The sequence below is a fragment of the Mytilus trossulus genome, chromosome 11 (genome assembly GCF_036588685.1).
Source record: "Mytilus trossulus isolate FHL-02 chromosome 11, PNRI_Mtr1.1.1.hap1, whole genome shotgun sequence".
Taxonomy (NCBI): Eukaryota; Metazoa; Mollusca; class Bivalvia; order Mytilida; family Mytilidae; genus Mytilus; species Mytilus trossulus.
The window spans coordinates 31109645-31120669 of NC_086383.1; positions in this window are offsets into that span (position 1 = coordinate 31109645).

Consider the following 11025-nt stretch of genomic DNA (forward strand, 5'->3'; position numbering starts at 1 on the left):
ACACTTTAATACATTCAAGAAAAAGTGCGAAATACTATATCATAGAACATGCATGGCGATATATTCTAATAAGATTTACAAATGCTCTCTAAAAAGCTCATAAGACCAGTTTATTTGCCCTATATATATTAAAGCTCAATATAAATGCACATCATTCCATGGGACATTAAATGTTGTAGAATTGAAAACAGAATAATTATGTTAACTGTTATTCGGTTTAAATAAAGTTAATATATAGATTTAATTTTCTTAATTTCATATACATATCGAAAGTTTTCTTTTATATCCCCCCCCCCCAAATGTATTGCACAGTTTGATAGCTTGCAGTGTAAATTAATCCAGAAAGTTGAAAAAGGCATTTTACCAAGACATTGAAATGTCTGCAAAATATTAATAACTACACAGAATAAAGACGTATTGCCAATATATTTTTAAACATCACATTTATAAACAAGCATCTTTTACAGGCTCATATGAGCTTTTTACTGATTGAACTCAGCGTGGATTCTCAATCTGATTGACATTTATGGGGTTTTAATGGTGTTTTAATGAAATAAGCTTTTCTAAAAGGCTCCAAGCATCCCCCAAGCATGCCTGGGGGAAGCTCGAAAGAATAAATATATGTTCCCTTACTAATGTTTGACAAAACAGCTTCATAGTACAGTTTCTGCTTGTTTGTTATAAAGATTCCACAATGTCTTTAATGAACTTCAAATAATGTACATATATGCAATAAAAACATCATGATGTTTTCTCTGAAGCAATCATTTGTGTTGGCTTGAAATGACGTTTGACAGTGAGTTATGTGTATTGTAAAGAAACACCATCATCAAACAATGACGTTTAACATAACGACTTTTAGTTTTATGTATGCTTCACAGATACATTTGTAATGCTTCAAATGTATTCTCAAATTGCAGTTCGTTTTGCTTGTGGTCAACAGCCAATGAGTCAATGAGTTGGCTTGTGATCTGTATAGGTTAATTCATTTTTGTATTTAACCATATACAATTTTGAAGGTATTGCCTTGCAGTTTAAGTTTTAACATAATCGCCCTATTGTATAGTTAATCATCTATGTTTTCTTTTGAAAAAGTAATGTTGATGTGTAGTAAGGATTACGAAATGTGTTAAATAAATGTAAAACTTTTGGTATTTGAATTAAAAAACACATGTAGTTTTGATGAATAAGTCATTTGTATTGGCTTGACGGCTTGAACAGCACCATATATGTATGTATCATGTAGTGAAAAAAACATATTCAAACGTTAAATTTAGACATCATAGTTGTTGCAATATGTATGTTAGACAAAAAGGTTTAATGTTTCAAGTATGGTGTCAATTTTCTATAATCCTTTTGCTCATGATCATAGGCCAATGATTAAATAATAAGGATTGTAATGTTAAAAGGAATATTTGTATCTATTTAACAGCTATTCATTGTATCACATTGCAAATTACATTATGAATACTTCTCTGAATAAAACTTTAACTTGCTACTTACTCACTGAAAAAAATAGAATTATAACATTATTTGTGCACCAGCATTTATTTGGCCTATTTAACTTTTTTGGATTCGAGCGTCACTGATAAGTCTTTTGTAGACGAAACGCGCGTCTGCCGTATATACATAATTTAGTACTGGTATCTATGATGAGTATATTTATCCATTTCATAATTTTAATGCAATTAAAAATCGGTTTAGCATTTCAAATCTTCTTAGATATGTAACTGTAATACCTTCCCAATTTCTCCTTGTGCATAAATGTTTATGTTTTCCTTTGAGGGGGATTTAGTGTTCTTTTCAGGTCTTCAACAATTGTACATTTTAAGTCCCTTTATTGGTATGTATATATATATATATATATATATATATATAAGTTTGTAAATATTCATGTCCAATAGTAACGCAATGTAATGAACAATATCTAGTCATTTAAAACATTTAAAACTTTGAATAAAAGGTTGTGTGCCTTTTGATAAAGAATTAAAATAAACATTTTGTTTAAGTTCTATTCAATTTGTTTCTTCGATTATTTTAATCAGACGACCATTTCGATCCCTTAAAAATCGGTATTACCCCCTTTCCCCGCCCTCCAAAAAAAAATTAAAAAAAACGATTGCTATGTAATAATTGCTTACGGTGTTCTATTTTTTTTTCTGCATGGTGTCTTTTACTAGTTATATTTTGAAATACTGTTAACAACCATATTTTTACTATTTAACAAATTGTCTATGGTTGAAAAAAAATCGCAAAAATCAATCTTTGAGAAAATATTACACATTGATCTTTAGATTTATAAATTAACAATTTAAAACTTTAAAAAATTTGCCATGGTACAGCCATTAAACCGGCTAAAATGATCAAAACACAATCTAAAAATTGTCTTAAAAAAAATCGGTTTTAAACTATTCGCACGTGTAGTAACTGTAAAGCGATACGTCAAACGTAGGTATATAATGACTATAGTTTTATATCATACTATAATTTATTATCTATTGTGCACGCTATGTTTAATTTCTCATTCATTTCAATCATTTGTAGCTTGAACAAATGGATGTATCTTGATATTTTGTATTTTATTTATGTTGTACGTATAATAATATGAAAGACAAGTTGATTCGAATAACTTACCCACACCTACGACATTTGTAAAAGCGTCTTTGCGGTTCTTTTTTTAAGAATGATGAGCGATTGCTATAAACAGTATTTCTACATTTTAAGTTTAAATGTTGCATGAACATTAAAAAATGATTGCCTTTGAAAACATATTCTATCTAGACATTTTGTGATTTCGTGTAACAGTACATTGTGAATTCTGTTAATGTTTTGTTAATTTAACATGTCAAGTATTCAGTATTAATAATAAATGGTTATCTAGTAAAGATCAACACAATTATTGTCACAACTGTTGTTGTTATTTTTCAATACAGATAATATTTTAATTAGAATGAAATACAAAAAAATACGAAAATATTATAGTTTTAAAATGTGTCTTATCATATAAAATATGCATACAACATATACAAGTAAATATGTACATTCGGAAATTTGACGTTCTGAAAGAATGTTATGTTGATGCTAACTTAAAAAAAATCATATCCTTGTTGAAAATATTTTTGTTTCATCAATGCTAATAGTAAAAAGAGTACTTGTATTATCATTGCAAATACTGTTATGATTTATCGTGTAATCAATATGGTCAATGAAGTGGTTATCATATGTTTTTTAATACTAACATGATTATATCGGCATGTTCAATATAGTTTTAAATATAATTAAAGAGTTCTTCGACTGCTTTGTAGCCTGTTTAAAGATTCCGCTATTGTCATTTCTGGAACTTTTATACCTGCATATGCGATACGAGTGTTGCTCATTGTTTAAGAGCGTACAGTGATCTATAGCTGTTGGTCTATTATAAAGAGTTGTCGCCTATTCAATCATCCTTACTCTGTGTATTGATTTAAATAAACTCAGCATATGTACCAGGACTAAATTTTGTATATACGCCAGGCGCTCGTTTCGTCTACAAAAGACTCATCAGTGACGCTCGAATCCAAAAAAGTTAAAAAGGCCAAATAAAGTACGAAGATGAAGAGCATTGAGGGCCAAAATTTCTAAAAGTTTTCCAAATACAGCTAAGGTATAAAACTATTATATTTATGATCACATGTGTCATCAATGTAAATAGTATTCTGATTATTTGTGATGTGTGAAATTCTTAAATATAAAGTTTGTATAATACAACAGTGACTAGTATGACGTTTTTATTACATGTTTTTATTTTAATTATGTAACCTTGTTCAAACTACTATTCAAAGAGCACTGCAATTATGGGTAACACCAGGTAACTTCAACTTTTAGTCAATGGTGATCGTACCTAGATTAGGCACCATATTGTGTATTAGACGTTAACTTCAAGTAATATTGTATCATACGTTCGGGTGATGAGTATGAACAGTTAAAGGGCAATTTAACTTATTTGATTGTGTTTTTTAAATCATTTATGGAAGGTGTTAATTGGTAACTGCTTCCTTAATCATGAAACACTGTCCACGTCAGTCGTTACTAATATATTTCAATTTACTTTGTGTGTTGATTGGAGATCTTTTGAAAAAGAGTAAATGTGTTTCAAGCTGACAATCTTCACTTATGTGTATTTTTCTATCATTTGTTCCAATATGTTAACTTAGGGACCGGTCAAAATTTCTTGATGCATGGGACCGGTGCAAAAAGAAAATTGTCTGAAATAATTCTCTTGATCCCATGGCTACTGACAGAATAAAAATATGCTTGTCCCATGCACTTTACCTAGTAAAAAAGTGTGTGTCCCATGTTAAAGCACAAAAACGTGATCCAAGTTGTGGATACATTTCATGCTACAATGTATTTGGATAGCTGAAAAATAATGCTACTATGTGTGAACTGTATCTATTTTGCTATTATAATGTAAACAAAACAATACATAAGCATATGTTATTGCCAACACAGGAGCCCAAACAGATGACAATATGTTATTGATTATAATAAATGATACATGCAATATTAAACAATTAACATGTATGAAGTGTATGGTAGAATACATTTTTTCAAAAAAATTGCAGCTTAATTTAGAATCTAACTATTCTAAATTAACAGTGGGTAGGTAAATTTTCCCAAAAACAAAAATTACAAAAATATGATTTTTTTTCTGCTTAGAATAAAACTATCCCCATTATTTGAATAGTCATACCAGAAGAAGTGAACATCTCGAGACAGTTAAATTTTCAAATTTAAAACGAGAGGAATGTGAAAATAGCATCAAAATTAAAGAAGTAAACATCTCCAACTTCCACTTACAACAATATTGTATTTTAAACATTTTTTTAAAAGTGGAAAAAAGTAAAATTTACTATCTCAACATATACATGCATGCAGCTTGAGTGATTATATATGTATATCTGGGCTATTCAGAGCTTGTTGGGTGTGGGTTCCAGATTTGTTGTGACCTTTGAATCGGAATATTCCAATCATTTCTTTTGGTAGTATGCTACTGTATTTGTTAAATTTCCACAAACATTCTTTTTCTACAGCCAGGTTGTATTATAAAAAAAAAGAGTTTTCATTCTACAATGTCTGTTGAATTTGCATAATCATGATAATAACAGTTATGATTAAGGTAGTTCAGGGGGTCATCACTGAACATCATTTCTGAGCATGTTAGATTTTTGTTTTGTTTAAGGAATTATGGTCTACATGTACAAAATAAAACAGAAACATTAAAACAATTTATTTTGTTTAATTATAGTTGAAGTAGCACTTTTAATTGCTTGGCCATTTTCAAAATTTCTGTTTCAATCCAAGGGAGATAATTTGTATACAAAGTACATGGAAATCACACATTTTGTCAATTTTCTTAAAAGTATGGCTGGTTTATACACCACATTCCTTTTTATTGAAACTTCTAAAGCATATGAAATGGAGATTTTTTTTCATTTACAGACATTGTTTCAAAAAGTTCATGTCCCATGCTTGCCAATAATGAAAAAACATTGAGTCCCATTCCTGTAAACACTGCAAAAAGTGCTTGTCCCATTACAGTTTGCACCGGTCCCATGCATCAAGAAATTTTGACCGGTCCCTTAAAAAAAGGTTTTCCTCGACACATTAGAGATTTGCAAGGTTATTGTAGAAAACTGTATCAATTTTAAAGACAACAGATATTTGTGTATTTACCATATATTATATGTCTTGGCACGAATTTTCTTTTTCTTTTTATTTCCCCCTCGTGTCCCGTTTTTTAAGAGTTTGTTTTATGTTTTCGATGCTTAATTTATCTGTTTTCAAAGTGATAGTCCCTTTGTTGTCTTACATACATTTTTTTTATGACTGATTTTTGAAATTATCCGTCATTGCGTCTCAAAAAGATTAAATAACATTTCATTATCCGATTTCACCAAAAAAAAAAATCCAAATCACAAAATACTGAACTCCGATCTATAAAATAATTAATTCAAAAAAGGAAATTCCTTTATCTAATTACAAAATCAAAAGCTCAAACACTTCAAACGAATGGACAAAAATGTCATATTCTTGACTTGATACAGGCATTTTCGTATATGAAAAAATGGAGGATTAAACCTGGTTTTAAAGCAAACTGGTTCTCATCAATTAGGACAACAAGCAAATGCTTCAAAGTAATTTTATACCTGCATAAACTCACACAAAATTATCAAATTATATGGTCTTACAATGCGACAAACTTACTTTTATCACATAATGTGTAAACATGTTATAAGATGCATTGCATTGTACCTGCAATCCTGTACACTTTATGCTAATGTTAGGATATATAAACTGCAGTTTCGCCCATATTCCTTATTGAATAATAAACAAATTGTTTTGTCGGTTAAAATGTATTGTTTTCATGATAATGTATTATTCCTTCTTATATTCATCGAGCATACATGTATGATAAGATGTTGTTGTATTTGGTAAAAAGTCAGAATAAATAAGCCACATGTGTTAATTTTACGTGCAATACTTTTATTTTAGTTATCTATTGTTTTAAAATAGATTATTAAAACAACTCAATTAATCAATATATACAGCATCAAAAAATATACATTCAATTTAGTTACATAACAAATAAACATAAGTTCTCTTAGCTTTTATAACCGTCACATACATACATTTAAATGATAATCATACACAATTATTATATTAAAATATAAAAGACATATAACATGCATTTCATGCACATTTAGGTTGCACTTATTTAAATACTATATGTTATACACATGCATGAGCACTAATTTAAAAGCAACATAAAAACTAAAGCACAGTTATCACAAATTATAAAAAAGTCTAATCCAAGAATCACAAAAAAAATCAGCATTATTGTGTTTTAAAGCTGTAACATTAATAATCAATTAAAATCTAAGCACATGCTTTGCAATGGCATGAGTTGCCATTCCATGAGTTTTTTAGACTCTTGAATTGGGTAAACGATGTTTCAGTTCTACCTAAACATTATAACTTAAGTAGTATGAATAGAAATTTATATATGGCATTTCGTTTAATGTTAAGATCTAAACAAAACAAAGATACAACTGACCGCAATATCAATATTAAGGTATTGTGGATTCATTTATTTTCGATGATATCAATTTTCGTTGATTCATAAAAACTTATATGTTCGTTGATATTTTATTTCGCGGTTTTGCAGAAGTATGCATACGCGCTTATGGAAAATTTGTTATTCGTTGAACATTTAATTTAGTGGTCTACCCTTACCCACCAAACCCACGAAGATTTGTATCCAACGAATAATAATGAATCAACATTATCTTATATAGATTGACAAAATCAAACGGTATCAACTAACAGAAAAAACTGATAAACAATTATTATGTTCAACATACAATAAAAAGTAACATTTATTTAAACATAAGTTTGTTGTCATTTGAATCATACTTTCCTCATCAGTTACTACACTATTTCAAAACAGCATTGGAAACATCTTTATTATATTTTGGAGAAAGATTACACATTTTTCTTGACTCATTTAAACCTCTCCGATAAAGGGCATGCGTCTGCAATACATTAACATAGTACTCGTTTAATAAAATTATATTATGATGGAAATAGTTGATTTTGTTTTTTTGTGTAAGTTGTAGTCATACTGAAAAATGTAAAATAAAAACACACATTTGCGTTTTTTTTTTATATTGTTTAAACATATTAAATAAAGCACTTTCCGTTTATAAATGTTTAGCAAATTCTTCAGGAAATTATTGTGAAATGTGAAAGATTGTATTACTCAACAAAAACAATACGAACACTGTATGCTGGCTTCATTTGATAGCAAAAACAAAAATGCCTACAGATATACAAAAACATTGTAGTTCTGTACTTAATGTTATTTTAAGGATGAAATTTCTCTTTATATTTGATATAGTTTTATAAGGTATTCACTGATCCTCAGTAGAACATTTGTTCAAACAAATGTTAACTGATAGATTTTCACAACGAATGAAATATGATAATACAATCCTGTTTTTTATGCAAAATCTTGGCTATATATATTAAAAGACTATAGTACCTACCCACTGCAAATTTCGCACTTAATGATTTCACTGAAAAAAAAAAGAAATATTAAAACAAGAATGTTTGAAAGAGGGACGAAAGATACAAGAGAGTCACACTCATAGATAAAACATACACTGACAGCGCCATGGCTTCAAAATAAAAAGTCAAACAGACAAAAAATAGTACAGAAGACAAAACATAGAAAAAAACCTAACACATCATACTCCAAGTGATACCAAACCATTTGTTTTTGCTTTGTGAAACTGCCCTTTGTAGGGCAGATCTAAATATTTACAATATTATCTCATTAGAAGTGACCTTTAAAGCATTAAGTTTTGTAATACTGTGTCCACCATCTGTTTAACTCAACTCTCTCATGGAGATACTTTTTTGTAATTGATTTTAAGGATAATACTAAATCATGATCATATTCATCTTACTATACAGAAAACGCAATTTGACCTGGTGAAAGCTACGGTCTGTTGTTTGTGCTTTTGTTTTTCAAATCCTAGATCTTATTCACAAAAATGACACACAAATGAGAAAACAAAATCAGCTCTTTATCTACGTCCAGAATAACTTTTTATTAGCATAGATGATATGTTGATGGATAAATCGTTTGTATTGCCTTGATAGAACAACCAAATACATTTTTTTTCTGTTAAGTACATACAATCCATATTGAGCAATATAAGTTACATAAAATGTTAATATAACGTGTTTCTTTCGTCTTGTTAACAAACCAATGCTCTAACTAATCCAAAAATGATGTTACTAATTCATTTATTATGAATGTAACATGTAGCATTCCGAAATTGACATATTTGACCTAGATACGACAATCGTTATTGCAGGCTGTTCAAACTCCTTCATCTGAAAAAGAACAGTTCCAGCCATTTGCTTCTTTACACAAAAAGAAAGAAATTCATACGAACGCTTTTAAACTTATACTTATCGGAGATAGAAATTACCTTAATTGTCCTATTTCAGAATCGAAATAATTGATGCAAGCTATACTTAATTGTAGTTTAAACATGGGTAGGCATTATATTCGTGTTATTTTAGCCTTCACATTATCACGAATATAATGCCAATCAATGTTTAAACTACAATAAAGTATAGCTTGCATTTTCTATGTTGTGTCATGTGTACTATTGTTTGTCCTTTTGTCTTTTTCATTTTTAGCCATAGTGTTGTCAGTTTATTTTCGATTCATGAGTTTGACTGTCTCTATGGTATCTTTTGTCTCTCTTTTGCATCAGTTATTTCTTAAATAGTTATTGGTTATGTGTATGCTTGACAAGGTAGGTTTTCATGCTGCTTCAACTATGGTGTCAACTTTCTGTTCGTTTTGCTAATGGGCAACGGCGATTATGTAACTAATAATGATTGTACTATTTAACGTGGGAAATAACTTCTGTATTTAACAGCTATGTTTTTGCATTTCATTGCATCTAAATCATAAATGCTTCTCTCAATCATATGTGAATTGCTACTCACACACTGAAGAAGAAACTTGGTACATTAGTTGTACACCTTCTTGATGAGTTCTATAATTGTGTGTAATGCCATGAAATGAATTTCAAAATGTGTATCTAATTATTGACACTAAAGCTATATAAAATGGTGTATCAGAGTTAAATCTTCCTATAAATACGTTATGCTTGTTTGTTATAAAAATTCAAAAACGTCTTTATTGAACTTCAAACATGAATATATGCAATACAAGAAATATGATGTTTCAATGAAGCAATCAATTGTGTCGGCTTGGATATTTGATTTGAACAGCAACATACAGTCGTGTGAAGCAAACTCATAATCAATCAATGACGAAAAAATCACGATTTTCGGACTCATGATTGCTTGACAAAGACATGTTGCATGTTTCAAATATGGTTACAGTTTTCACTTTGTTTTGCTCTTTGTCAATGGTCAATGAGTAAATAATAATGGTTGTAATCTATAGATTTTTTTCTGTTTAAGAGTAATTCAGTGTATTGCATTGTAGTTTTAATTATAAATACGTCTCTAATTAAACTTGAACCTGATACTTACACACTGAAAAAAGAGTTGTTACATTAATGTTTCACTATCATTACACTATGTTTTATAATTCTATAAATTTCAATGACATGATTTGCAAAATCGAAATTTGATTTTTTACATTAAATCTGTATAGAATACTTAATCAGACTCGTCCGTCTTTAAAGAACTTCAAACAATTTATATATTCAAATTAAGAAATTATGATGTATTAATGAATCAATTATTTGTGTTGGCTTAAATTGACGACTGGAAGAGCAACATGTGTGTCATTTAATTAAATATCATCATTAACCAAAGACGTTGAACTTCATGACTATTTATTTTATATATGCTTGAAAATGACATGACTGTGTTATTCTTCAAATACGGTGTCCATGTTCTATTCGTTTTGGTTGTGGGTAACGGCCAATTAATCAATAAAATGTGTTGTTACATCATCATTGAACATTTTTAAAAGTGTGTGTACTGCCACATGTGCTATGTCAGAACTTTCAAAATTGATATTTAACATATGCACTTAGAGCTATATAGAACAGTTTATCAGATTTGAACTTTCTAGCGTATAAATTATGCGTGTTAGTTATACAGATTCCAAAATTTATATAATGAACAGCAAACATTTTATTTTTGCATTGACATGACTCTGATGATTTGATGAAGCCATAATTTAATTTGGGTTGGCTTGAATTGACGACTGAAACAGCAACACGTGTTGTGTGAAGAAACGCCATAATCAACCAATAATCATGATAATGGTCTGATGTATGCTGGAAAAAGATAATGTGTTATGCTTCAAATATGTCGTCAATATTCAATTCGTTTTGCCTATGATCAACGGTCAATGAGTAAATAAGAAATCTTTGAATCTTTAAAGGGGAATTTATTTCTGTTTAAACCTATACAATATTA